This window comes from Heterocephalus glaber, unplaced genomic scaffold (assembly GCF_053883595.1).
Source record: "Heterocephalus glaber isolate CG9 unplaced genomic scaffold, H.glaber_assembly_v1.0 deba00001428, whole genome shotgun sequence".
Classification (NCBI taxonomy): domain Eukaryota; kingdom Metazoa; phylum Chordata; class Mammalia; order Rodentia; family Bathyergidae; genus Heterocephalus; species Heterocephalus glaber.
In genome coordinates, this window is record NW_028258293.1 from 13,274,398 (window position 1) to 13,287,638 (window position 13,241).

The 13,241-nt window shown below is 39.1% G+C and overlaps 1 pseudogene; it reads right to left on the reverse strand.

Moving 5' to 3' along the window:
- Positions 1-5,411: 5,411 nt before the first annotated feature.
- On the reverse strand, positions 5,412-6,680 carry LOC101708092 (dixin pseudogene; annotated as a pseudogene).
- Between the last annotated feature and the right edge of the window lie 6,561 nt (positions 6,681-13,241).

The following is a 13,241-nucleotide window of genomic DNA, read 5'->3' on the forward strand; positions in this document are numbered from 1 at the left end:
AATTTAGGAAAATCCTGTCTCAGAATAAAAAAGGCCCAGTGTGAAGGTCCTGGATTCAGTCCCTCATACTGAGAAAAATTACAGTTGTATATAGAGAGCACAGGACTTATAAGGGTCACCATAGTATCACTCCAACTATTTTTGAGAGATGTGTTTTTTTCTGAAACTAACAAACACATAAACAATTAAATGTAATATGTGATTGGATCTCAGTCCAGAAAGTATATTAGTCAGATAACTGGCAAAATTTGCACATTAGTTTATAGAATTATACAACCGTTAATTTTTTATCTTAATTTTATTATAGTTATATGAGATGTCAATATTTGGGAAAGTTAGGTGAAGGACATAAAGGAATTCTTTATACTTTTTGAATCTGAAGACATTTAGTATTGAAAAGTGAAAAATAAATGTTCAGTAGGACTTCTAGATATTTTCCTCCAGACTAGGGGTTAGAAATAAGAGTGACAGAGCTGGAGTTCTAACACCTAGTCCAGTACCTTCCACTATAACCCATCATCACAGACGCTGTTTCAGTGTGAGAGCTTCTCATGAAATTGTTCTGAAATATAAGTTGAAATGTTTCCTGTATGTTACACAAACACAGGTTGTGTGCACGTTCATGTGTATGTGTGTAGCTGTAACTCCTCTCAAGTGATATCTAAGGGACTGTAGAATCTTCCTAACATGGGTCAGGTTTCTACCCTGTGCTTCCCTATTGTTGAACAGTGATGGGCTTTTCCACACACAGCCCTTCCCAGACCTGCCTGCCCTCTGGAGTCCCCTGCAGATCTGTTAGGGACGCCAAGGCCCAGGCCACATCCCAGAAGAATTCAGTCACAAGCTCTGGACATGAGACCCAGGCATTAGTGCTCTTTAACCCCTGGGTAACTCCAACCTCCAGGCAGCCTGGAGACCCCGCTTGCACACACACTGGAGCCTGGAAGCCTGGAGACTGGAGGCCGGGCTCATGCTGTGCGGCAGGAACGCTGGAGAAGAGGATCTGTCTTTGGCAATGACCTCTAAGGGTCTTGGGCTCTGTGACTGCAGTGGCAGCGGTTTGCAAACAATGCATGCTTTCAGCATTGTCAAATTTGTCTTTTCCCCAGAAAGTTACAAATATTAGACATTTTCCACTGAATATAACTGAAAATAAATCCATACAAATGATGCCTAGAATGATTTCTAACAAATAGTGCAATGGAAGTACTTTTATGACAAAAAATGTTAGACTCTAATTTGTTTCCACGCTTATTTTCCCCCAATTTTTGATCATCCTGCCTCAGCCTTCGGAGTGCTGTGACTATAGGAGTTCACCACCACACCTGGTTTAAGTCTCTATGATTCTGTGTCACATTAAAACCCAATTTTTCATTTGCAATTTTAAAAATAATCCAAATATATAAATAATGCAGGAAGAGTTAAATCTGATCTCCAGGCTAGAATTTTTCTTTTATTGTGTGGAGCATTGGACCCACAGCCTTTGCCCCGAACTAGATCCCTGAACTAGAACACCAAACCACATTCTCAAATATTTTCTATTTTGAGAAAGGGCCTCACTGAGTCATTGATTGAGTCATCCTCTTGGCTCTGCTTTCCAGAGTGCTGGGGTTATAAGAGTGTATACTAACCTGCCCAGCTCAGCATAGAATTTTTTCCAAAATTTAAAATGAACAGGTCATTTTCAACTGCAAGTTATAAAAGAACATATTTTTGTTTCAACATTAAAATTTCAAAATTTCTAAAAAAAAAAAAAAAATTTCAAAATTTCTCCTAAAATTAGTAATAACAAATAAAAGTTCATTAAAATACCAATTTTAAAATAGGATGTGCAAACTGTCATTATTTTAAATGCTTTTAAAAACATAATAAATATTGATGAACTGTAAATTATGTAGTACTAGTTTTCTTTAATAAAGGGAAAAGCAATAAACTAGGTTTGGTGGCACATGCCTGTAATCCCAGCACTTGGGAGGCTGGGGCAGGAGAAATGCTGTGAGTTTGAGGCCAGCCTGCACTACGTAGTGAGCTCAAGGTCAGCCTGGACTACGTAAGGGACCCTTCCTCAAAAAATACAAACACGGGGTTTCCCGGGCGGACCGGAATGTGGGGTCCGGGGTGGTGGCTGATGCCCTGCTACAGAAGCACGGGCAGAGGGGGAGGCTGTGAACTTCTTGGGGCGGTGAGCGGGCTGGGGAGTCGTGGGGCCAGGCCTGACAGCCCAGAGTCCCAGTCCAGCCCCTGGTCTGACCCGAGCTGCTTCCCCTTCCGCAACTCGCAGCGCGGCCATCCGTCCTCGCCAGGAGGCCTCAGCAGGCGCGGATGCCCGGGGAGGTGTGTGTTCAGAGACCACAGCAGGAGAACACCTGCAAGTTCCGGAACAAGCTCCCTGCGGAGCTGGAGAACCTGATTGATAGGTTGCAGTTTGAAGAAACTGCGAACTCTTAACAATCTTTATGCAGAAGTAGAGAAGCTCAGGGGCCAGTCAATCCTATCTTGCAGGCTGTTTGGCTTGTTTAATAGGGCACACCATCTTCTTATGCATATCCATCTTCTTATGCAATTATGAGAAGATTCTGAAGTCTCCAAATACATCCAAGAACAGAATGAGAAAAGATATGCTCCCCAGGCCTCCTCCTTATTGCATTACCTTGAATGTTGGGAAGATGTGCTATGTGTTCCTTGTCCACTACTCAAATAAGGAAGCACAATAAAGTGGATGCTAAACCCAAACACATAAATGTCTTTGCTGTGTTCCCTGAGTGTGTAATAAGCAAGTGCAATACATATTGTGACTATAGTTTTGTTGTAACTTATGAGGGGAAATTTTTGAGAGGAATAATATTGTATATACTGGCAAACATTATGATTCATAGAGTCTTCATATATATTACTCAGTGCACTGAGATCTTAGATTGGTTAAAGTTAAGGGACTTACAAGTTAGACCCTCAAGTCTGAGTCTATATTTCTAGCTTTTCTTTTGTCTCTGTGTTCTTAGTATTGGTTTCTGCTGCCCTTCATTGTTTGGGGGATTTGACAGCACAATATTTGAGAGAAAGTTAAGAAATATATTAGGAAAGAATGAAGCAGTTAAAAGTTTTATTTTCAGAGGTATTATAGGTGCTAATACTAGATTTCATCTTTCAGATTTAATTTCTTTTCTGGATCTGGGAGTTATTCAGTAAATCTCATAGGTCTGTGTATTATTTTAATTGTATAAAACTCCTTTATTACTTTATAGCCTGTAATAGCATGTCTGTCTACCTTTTAAACCCATTGCAATAACTGTGCTGAAATATTAACACATTAGTAAAACTTTTCGTAAACAACAACAAAAAAAAAGAGAAAAGGAAACTCTATAATGAAAGAAAAAAATGTTTTTGGTTTTTTGAGACAGAGTCTTGCTATGCAGTTCAGGCTGGCCTTGAACTCACTATGTAGCCCAGGCTGGCTTCTGACTTGTGATCCTTCTGCCTCAGCCTCCAGAGTGCTGAGATTGCAGCAGTGTACCACAACGCCCGGCTCAGTGTTTTCCTGTTTTAATTCCAGAAGACAAATTTTTCAGAAGACAGGAATGAGCTTCTATCCAGACCTATTTAAGGCACAAATTTACGCATAAACACACACAAACTATATCCAAGATTATGATCTTCAGCCAGAGGCTGGTTGACATATAAATCGGTATACAGACAGCATTTTCTGCATAGATACTACCTTTAGAGTTCCAAAGCCTTCTAACTGTTGTATGAGCTCACAAATCCTGGACTGATAGTTTTAGGAACAGAACTGCCTTCACTGCACAGGGACTCCTGTACCTCCTTCAGCCTCCAGAGCTCTTCCACCCTTAGGCCCTGACCTGAACTGAGAGGTGCAGAAAGATTGTGAGTGCTAGGCCAGACATAGCAAGGGCCTGTCTCAAAGAACAAACAAACAAAACAGTGGGAAGAATGGGAGATTGTACAGATGGGAAAGAACCTACTTAAGATTCAGAGGCAAAAGTAATGCTACAATATGGTATGCTACTTCTTTTCTAATCAGAAATTACCAAATTCATGTCCTGGGCTTTCCATAAAAAACCAATATGTTTACCTAATTAACTGTAAGATGGAAAATGTCCACCAGCTTATATAAACAATAGATGGGCTCCTGCTTTTGCATAAAATTATTATTATTTTTTAGACTTAGGATGTATGTTTTTAATTAGTCACAGTCTGGTTTTCTTTCCCCCTTGGGGCTAGGAATTGAACCTAGTACCTTGTACATGCAAAGCACACATTCTACCTCTAAGTTACAATTCCAGGCCGAACTTACTTACATACTTTCTTTCTTTCTTTTTTTTGTATTAATACATGTTTGTGGTACACAATGATTACGTTTTCATGGAGAGTTGGTACATGTACAGAACACATCTTAATTCTTATTTTTATCCCCTACCCCTCCCACCCCTTCCTGCCCCTTCTAACTTTTGGTCCCTTTACCATTTATAAAACCTCTATTTCCATTCTTTTCTTCAGCTTTTTTTTTCCATCCCCTCCCACCACCTCTTGTTCCCCTTCCCGTTTGAGAAAGGTCTTCCTGCTTCCTATTATCTATCTTTTATTTTGTTCTTTATTTATATTTGGGATTTCTCATATAAGATGCAATATTTAAGCTTGTGTGTCATTTCAGTTAATATTACAGTCTCAAGATGCATCCATTTACCTATGAATGCCTCAAGTTTATCCTTTATGGTTCAGTAGTTCTCCATTGTGTATAAATACCACATTTTCTTTCTTTTTTTTTTTTTGGTACCGGGGATCAAACTCAGGTCCTTGCGCTTGCAAGGCAGGCAACAGAACCACTGAGCTAAATCTCCCACCCCAATACCACATTTTCTTTATCCATTCATTTGTTGATGGTTCAGGCCCAACTTCCAAATGATAATATATGACTTCACCTGTAGTGTAAGATACTTACAGCAGTATAGTCCAGATTCCTCCCTCCCAAACTTAGCACTAATGTCATACATTTTACTTTTACATATGCCAGGTACCCACAATACATAAATACTATTTTTGCTTTAAACAATTTATCCTTTAGATAATTAAAAATAATAGATTTTAATATTTACCTTCATTTTAACCATTTCTTTCCATAGATATCAATTTATTTCTAATATCATATTCCTTCCGTCTAAAGAAATTCTTTTTAACATTTCTTATAGAAATCCTCCCAGATTTGGTCTAAAAAATGATATGTTCTCTAGGTATACAACTCTAGGTTTATGGGGATTTGTTTTTGTTTCAATATTTTAAAGATGCTCCCCCTACCCCCACTCCTGTCTTATGGCTTGCATAATTTCTGATGAGAATTCTGCTGTTATTCTTTATTCTTCTAAAAACATATAATGGCTTTTCCTCTCTGGTTCCCTTCAAGGTTCTGTTTGATTTTCAGCAATGTGAATGTTGTTATTATTCATCCTTCTTAAGGTTCTCCAAGCTGCTTGATTCTGTAGTTTGATGTCTTTTGGTGAATGAGGCGGCCAAGGCTCCCAGCATTCACAGCCTGCCTGAGTTCTGGGTGACTTGCCCTGAACCTTTCTTTCCTGTTTCTTCTGTGTCTCCATGAGGTGCAGGCACTCTATGAGGCTGGAGATGCCCTGCTCCAAGCTGTCAATGGTGTGGTGCTGAGGGTCATGGCTGCTGAAGCTGTTGCAAAGGCTTCACAAAGCATCTCGAACAAGCTGCAGGTTGCTGGTCCCTCTGTGAGTGATGGAAGCAGCTCCTCTTCCTGCCATTGGAATGAGAAAGCCATTGCTTTGAGAGTTGTAACTGTTGTAGTTGGTCACCTCATCTGCCTCTCTTTTCATATGATGAGCCAAAAGGACATCTTTGTGTTCTAGCTCCTGTTCTAGATCCACCTGCTGGTAGCTGGCATCCGAGAGTTTCTGGAGTGCTTCTTCCAACTTGGCCTGGTGCTACTGAGGGAGGTGATCCTTCTGCCCCAGCTCTTTTTTATATTCTCCCAAGGTCTGGTTCCTCTCATCTAGCTTCCTCTGCAGATCTACATTCTGGTTATGCAGCTCATCTTTCTCCATAGGTGCCCTTGGTCGTTCTTGTTTGAGCTGAAGAACAGATGTGTCCTGCTGAGTCAACCTCTTCTGCAAGGCATCCTTTATCCCCTGTAAATTTCTGACTTTTTGTTTACATTTCAGCAGTTCTTTCTTTAGGTTTTGATTTTTCCTCCATACTCTGATCCAGACGACTCTGGATTATAATCAACTGTTCCTCGAGATTGAGTCCAGATTCACAAAGGTCCAAAGGCCTTTCCTATTCATCTTCAGGTAAGGATCCATTGAGCTGTAAGGCCTGTAGTCCTGATATCATTTTCTTTGCTTCCTCCATTTCTTTTTCTAAATATTCTTATTGTTCCAACAGCTGTTCTTCCCATGAGGTCTCCAAATAGGTTCCAGGGCTCCCTGACTGCCCTCTCGGGATAATGGAGAGTCTGTCTCCTCTGTTCTTTCTGAGGGAATAATCACAAAATCTGCCTTCTCCTCTGCCTGGGTTATAATGGATTCTCTCTTTGGACTGTGGATTGGACTGGGTGAAGTCAGGCATTTGACTTGTGTCCCTCCCATGGTCTCCTCTTGGCTCTGGCTTCAGCAAGCCTGCTTCCCTGGATGAAGTGGGAAGCTGAGAGTCACATTGCTCCCAATTTTGGGCATGTCTTCCAGTGCAGGGACCCGAAGCACGACTCCACTAATGGCTCCACCAACAGAGAGGCTCGCCTGGATCGCTGGAGAAAGTAGGAAGGGCAGAGGCAGGAGTCTCAGCCCCACAGCTGGGGCTGCTCCCGGGTGGGAAGCACCCTGTCCCGGCAGCTCAGACTCTCTAAAATTATTTTTTAAAGAGTGCGAAAAGGTACTGAGGAAGAGACATTCAGAGTCTGTTTGTTAAGCATTTTCCACTGAACTAGTTCACTCTGTTAATGAGAAAGAGGGAGTGGTCATAGTGGTGGTGAAGTCAGGCCCTGAGTCAGAAACAGTTCTTTTGGTAAGAATGGATGCTGCAGTGAGCAAAACCCACTTTGGAAGGCTTTCCTGCTTCCCAGCTAGCTCAAAAAACTGCCCTGTTCTTTAACCCCATATCAGCCTTGGATCCCAGTGAAACTTTCTATGACTCTCAAAGAGAACAAACACACACCAAGACAAATAGGAGATGAAAATAGGAGTATGACTGAGACTGAGTGAAAGAAAAGATTAACACATATACTGTAAATTATAGTACTCAGTGCTATAGAACAAGAAGCAATCATTATGCAAAGATGATAGAGGTTTTAAGTGATCATGTTTGGTAAAAATGCCTCAAAACTACCATTATAATTTTTAAAATATTAAAGGACATAGTATGTTTTAAAGAATCCAAAAAGATCATCATTCTATAAGGAAATATTTAGAAAATGGTAACACCAGGAATAGAAAGGTTAAAACGTACAGCAAGCCCAAACGACTTTGAAAAGTGGAAGATCAGTGTTCAGCAAAACTGGTATAGCAACATGGTACAAAACAAATAGAAGATGGCCAGTTTATGTGTGCCGTATCCCACACACAGGGAATCTTCATTTAATGTCATACGTGCACTCTGATATCACTGCAGTTCATCAAGACTATTTTCACCTCTCTTTTTTGAAACATTTGGACAAGTCATAAACTTGAAGTCATGGAAAAAATAAGCCTTTTCACATGTGAAATTCCATGGAGAAGCAAAAGCGTAAGAATTGGAAAATAAACATTTTAACACCTTAATTTTGAAATATATAAATCTGGCAAATATTGTGGAAAAAAAACCTCATTACTAAAGATATAGAGCAGATAAGCAAATTTGCACAACAAAAGTCCAATCTATTGCTTTCAGTCAATGAAAGAGAAAATAAACTTGGTTTACACAGTAGTGCATGTCAGGGAACTCACCTGTGAGGCAACTCACAGGGTGAGACCACTGTCAAGGGACTGCGGACAACCAAGCCTGCATAGTGAAGCACAGGAGACACTGGTAAAATGTAAAGTAAAAGCTCTGTGGGCAAAATTACAAACATCTGTAAACATTAAATGTATTGTTTTTTTCTACATAATCCTGGAAGCAATATTTGACAAAACTGTAAATGTCTACAACGAAATCATTGGTGTTATTTTGCTGTCATTTTGCTGTCTCAATAAACAGGTTGCCTTGCTGGACACAGTAAATCTGGATTTTTCAGTCTGGTATCTGCGGCACTTGAGACTGCTTGCACTGGATTGCAGTTCTTGGATTCCCTAAGAAATGGTTATGAATTTGTAGTAAATGAGAACTAGAATTCTTAGTCCATCAATAACTCTAGATTTCACAATTGCTTTTTGAGTATATATCTTAATAAGTATTAGAAACTGATGCCCACATTTATATCCATCCATTATTTGCTCTTGCCAAAAAAAATTCCAAAAATTACCCTTCCAAATACCTACTGCTTTTACCCCAAGCAGTGGCTATCCTATGGGTTTCAGGTCACCAATACAAGTCATCAACAAAAGGACATTCAAACCATTATGCTACATTGCCCACAATTTAAACAATAGAGACAGACATTCTACTACATCTCTAAATGTTTCAAAGTCAGTGTAAAATTACGAGGCACTGGAGTGGATTGATTGGCTCAAAAGCTTCTCAGATGCATTCCCGTGACACAGAGGTAGGAAAGCCAAACACTGGAATCCCCAACCTTCCATACAGAGAGGGTTCAAGTACAATTGCTCCAAACAATCACATCCATTCACCTGAGACTTTTTTTTTTGGTACTAGGGATTGAACTCAGGTCCTTCTGCTTGCAAGGCAGGCGCCAGAACAACTGAGCTAAATCCCTGGCCCCTCAATTGAGACTTTTAATCAGTGCAGAGCATATGGGGAAAGAGGCAGGATCAGAGGTTTCCATTTTTGCTGACCCACAAGTGGCAGCTGCTTGATTGTTCCATAAGCAGCGGTTCCTTGGGCAGCCCAATCTTGTGATATAGCTCCTGAAAACTCACTTTAAGTCTGGTTCTTCAGAAGAAATCTGTAAACCTCCCAAAGATTCTATGAGCCGTGTACACGTATTTTTTGGGGGGGTACTGGAGATCGAACTCAGGACCTTGTGCTTGCGAGGCAGGCGCAGTGCTATTGAGCTAGATCACAGGCCCTGTACATGTATTTTGAAGGAATTAAAAGGATCTTCTTTAAAAGAAAAAACAACAACCATGAACTAGAGGATTTGGTAGCTAGAAGTAATATGCAGCAAGTAAAAGCATCTTAAATATGGGATTAGTTGTATGGGATGTAGCTCAGACTTAGACCTCATGCTGGCCATGCATGAGGCCCTTGGTTTGATCCCCAGCACCCATCCACCCCTGCCCCAAAAGGGGGTGAGTGGATTATTCGAGGAGATAGAGCTTGGGACAATGAGACTGCCCAACTTCTACTCTACTCCAGGTTGAAATGGTTATAAGGCTCTGATACCATTCTCTGTGAAAGTATCCTCAATCTTTAAAAAAAAAAAATTACTTATGAATCTTCTAGCAACTGATAGTGGCCATCCTAGGGGTAAAGATCAAATTGAGAGGGTACCCATCCTATCCTACAGCCAGAAAGTAGATCCCATTCCTTCAAAATTCAATTACATAAAAAGAGCACAGAGATCAGGAAGTAAATCATGAAGTACTTTCTTGAAAACTATGTCTTTGACTGTGGTTGCTCATGGAAGCAACTGAAGAAAAAGCTCAGAAACTTATTTTTTAGGGAACTATTTTGCAAAAAATAAAGCCAAAACAACAACAACAATAACAAAGAATCTAAATCTAGCATGCAAAAAGCCTATATAGCCCTTAACTACCTAAAATAAATCTGGAGCCCCAAGGCCACGGTAACGCAATGAATTGCTCAGAAAGGACTGCTTTGAGTCTGGGAAGATCCATAGACAAGCAAGCTCACTATAGTGCAAAGCCATGGACCCCTGAGATCATGAGATAAAGGAGTTATTCAGAAAGGTGAATCAGAGGTTGTCTGATGGGCAATCTGAGGAATATATTCATACACTACAGTAGAGAGTCTTTGCTATTTTTGCCAGGAAGTACTTTTTAATTGCTATGGATCAGCCACTACTATGTTTCTGATTCTTCCCTTTTCAAAATGGTCAATAGTTTGCAGTTTTCCTGCACATATACATTATGTAAGTGGTACTTTTTGGGGAAGAAACCATGCCTTTTAGTTTGTAGGTGACCAGAACACAAGATGCTGTGCCCTAACGTGATGGAGGTGGTGATATCACCGTTTTGGAGCTAATATGCAAGAATAGATTGGGTTTCTGCTAGGTTTTTTTTGGGGGGGGGGGAATGGGAGGCGTGGGCATTTTCTCCCTTAGAAGAGAAATGTACACAGAGATTTAGGTGGCCCCCAAAGCTGATTTGATCTAAAACTAAAAGATGTCAACCAAACATTTCCCTTTTCCCTCTTCCTTAGTAAAAGAACCCTGACTTCGTGGATTTCTCAGGCTGCTTTTGCACAGCTTCCTGAGGGGAGCTGGCTGATGGAACTTTAGCAAGTTCTCTTTGTTTTCGGTAGCTGTTTGTGACACTGAGAGTGAGTAAACTGGAAAAAGTTCAAGTGCTGAGACTAGGAGAATAGAAGATAGAAATTAGATCCCCCCTACTTCTAGAATTTTTCATGGAACAGTGGAAAATTCCTATTTTGGTTAAGCCACTGTGATCTTTGTTTTTCTGTCATGTATCTGTATAGAGAAAAATATGAATGAAAAATGACCTGGGGTGGTGCAAAAACTATTCAGTTGAGGAATTTCTAGAGCAGAGGTGGCAAAACTATGGGACACATATTATTTTGCTTTTAAGACAAAAGATGTTACTGTATGAGTTGATTTTTCTACACTAAAACTTCAGTGTTCAAGTTCAATTGCAGTGTTGGCACTTTGTGATAAATAAGTGGGTTTTGGGTTCCAGATTGGGCACTTGTCTCTAAAAGGCTCTCCATCCCTGTTTTAGATGATACAGTGACTAAAAATAGCTAAAATTTAGCAGGAAACCTTGGGGGATACTAGAGGCTTTTCATAATAACTGTTAATATCAAAAAACATTTATTCAAAGAGGATGATGTGGACCCATAAAAGAATACATATATTTATTAGTGTGTGGGAGCAATGATGTATTGTAAAAGCCATAGGCAGAGCTTTCTCCCTTCGTTGATAGATTCCTTCAGTTATAGCATAAGCCACTCACATCACTGAAGGAGAACAGAGAATAAAGAAAGGATGTATGAAAGGGAGTTTGTTTTCTTCCTGGTTCTGCTCCATTTCAATCCTTATGTATCTATTTCCCCCTCAAAAAATGTGTTCTCATTTTAAAGGTACCATAGATTCTTTATTCCAAATATGCTTTAAAATATGTATTGAACAAAAAGAAAGGAAAGGAGGTAAAAAGATGAAATAAATGTTGGAGTTAACAGTTTTCTTCCAAGTCTGTATTCATTTTAAACATATCTTCCTTGTTCTAAATGTTCATTGACTTGAAGACATATCAAGTATTTTTTTAAAAACATGTTTAGCTAATCCCAGATTACAACTTTAAAATATGTTATCTGGTAAGATCAGTCTAATTGATTAGAAAGACTTATAAATTGTGTTGAAATAAATCATTTCATCATAAATATGCTTCTTAAATTATATGGCATTTTTAAAAAACTGAAACATAAATTTTCAAGGACTTATCATTGTTGTGTAATGCAAATTTCTCTATTTCTACAAACATATGGGAAAAAAATCTAATAATCTAAAATGGTACTCTATTTCTAATAAATGTGGATATCCATTTACAGTGGTTGATTTCCCTAAATGGAAACAAACAAAAAATTAAAATTACATACATATCTTGAGCTTTATTTTTTCATTTGGACCTGATGGAGAAATTCCTTATTGTAATTTTTTTGTACCACCTGCTGTTCAGCCTGGAAAAAGAAAATTCTACAAATAAATAGAATTTGACTTTTTGTCATTTGTGTGACATTTGACAAAGCACAATAAACTAAATACTGTTTTCAGAAATGAAGATATTATGCAACCACTGTGGAAATCAGTATGGAGATACCTCAAAGAACTTAGGATTAGAGGTCCCATTTGACCCAGCTATTCCCTGCAGGGTATTTTCCCAAAAGAATTAAAAGAATCATACCACAATGAAATATGTGCACCCATGTTTATAGTGGCACAGTTTGTAATAGCTAAAGCTTGGAAACAGCCCAATTGCTCATCAACTGGATACTGGATAAAGAAGACGTGTTTTTTTTATAAAATGGAGTACTACTCAGCCATAAAGAATGAGAAATTATAGCTAAATGGATGCACATTGAGGTGATACTCTTAAGTGAAATAAATAGGACACGTGTGTAAATACCAAATAGTTTCTCTAGTTTGAGAAACTGAAAGTGTAAATAAGGACTAAAAGGTATAATAGATAACATGAAATAGGAAGAAAAGGGGCAAAGGGGAAGGGAAGTGGGAGGGGTAGGGGAAAGAAAAGAAGGGAATGGAATTAATATGAAAAAATGAAAAAATGGAAACAAAGTCTTCGTAAATAGAGAGGGGTGGAGGGGTTGAAAGGAGGGCAGGGGAATGGGTAAAAATAAGAACCAAGATATATTATGTAAAGGTACATATCTCCAATGATGAATATCATTATATTGTATTCCTAAAATGTACCAATAAAATTAATTTAAGAAAAAAGAAATGGAAATATTAAATCCTAAAATTTAGGTTAATGTTCTACAGAACAGTTTAAAGCTACTAAAATTTATAATATGATAGCTAATAATGTACTGAAATTTTATATTACAAAAATGCAGGACTTCAGCAAAGCACCTATTAGGTGGAGTTTTTTTCCCCAGTGCTGAGAATCAAGCTCAGGACCTTACACATGTTAAGCACGCACTCTACCTCTGAGCGATATCCCTAACTAAAATTCTTTTTCTTTCTTTCTCTCCCTCTCTCTCTCTCTCTCTCTGCTTCTTTTTTTTCCCAAACAAGGACATACTACAGTGCTCAGGCAGTTCTCAAACTCCTAGACTTCAGCAAGTCTCCTACCTTCCCAGTATCCAGGAGTACAAGTGTAAGCTACCATGACTACTCCTTAAAGCATTCATTATAATGTCACAATCCTTTTACAAATCACCATCTGATGATATCCCTGCTT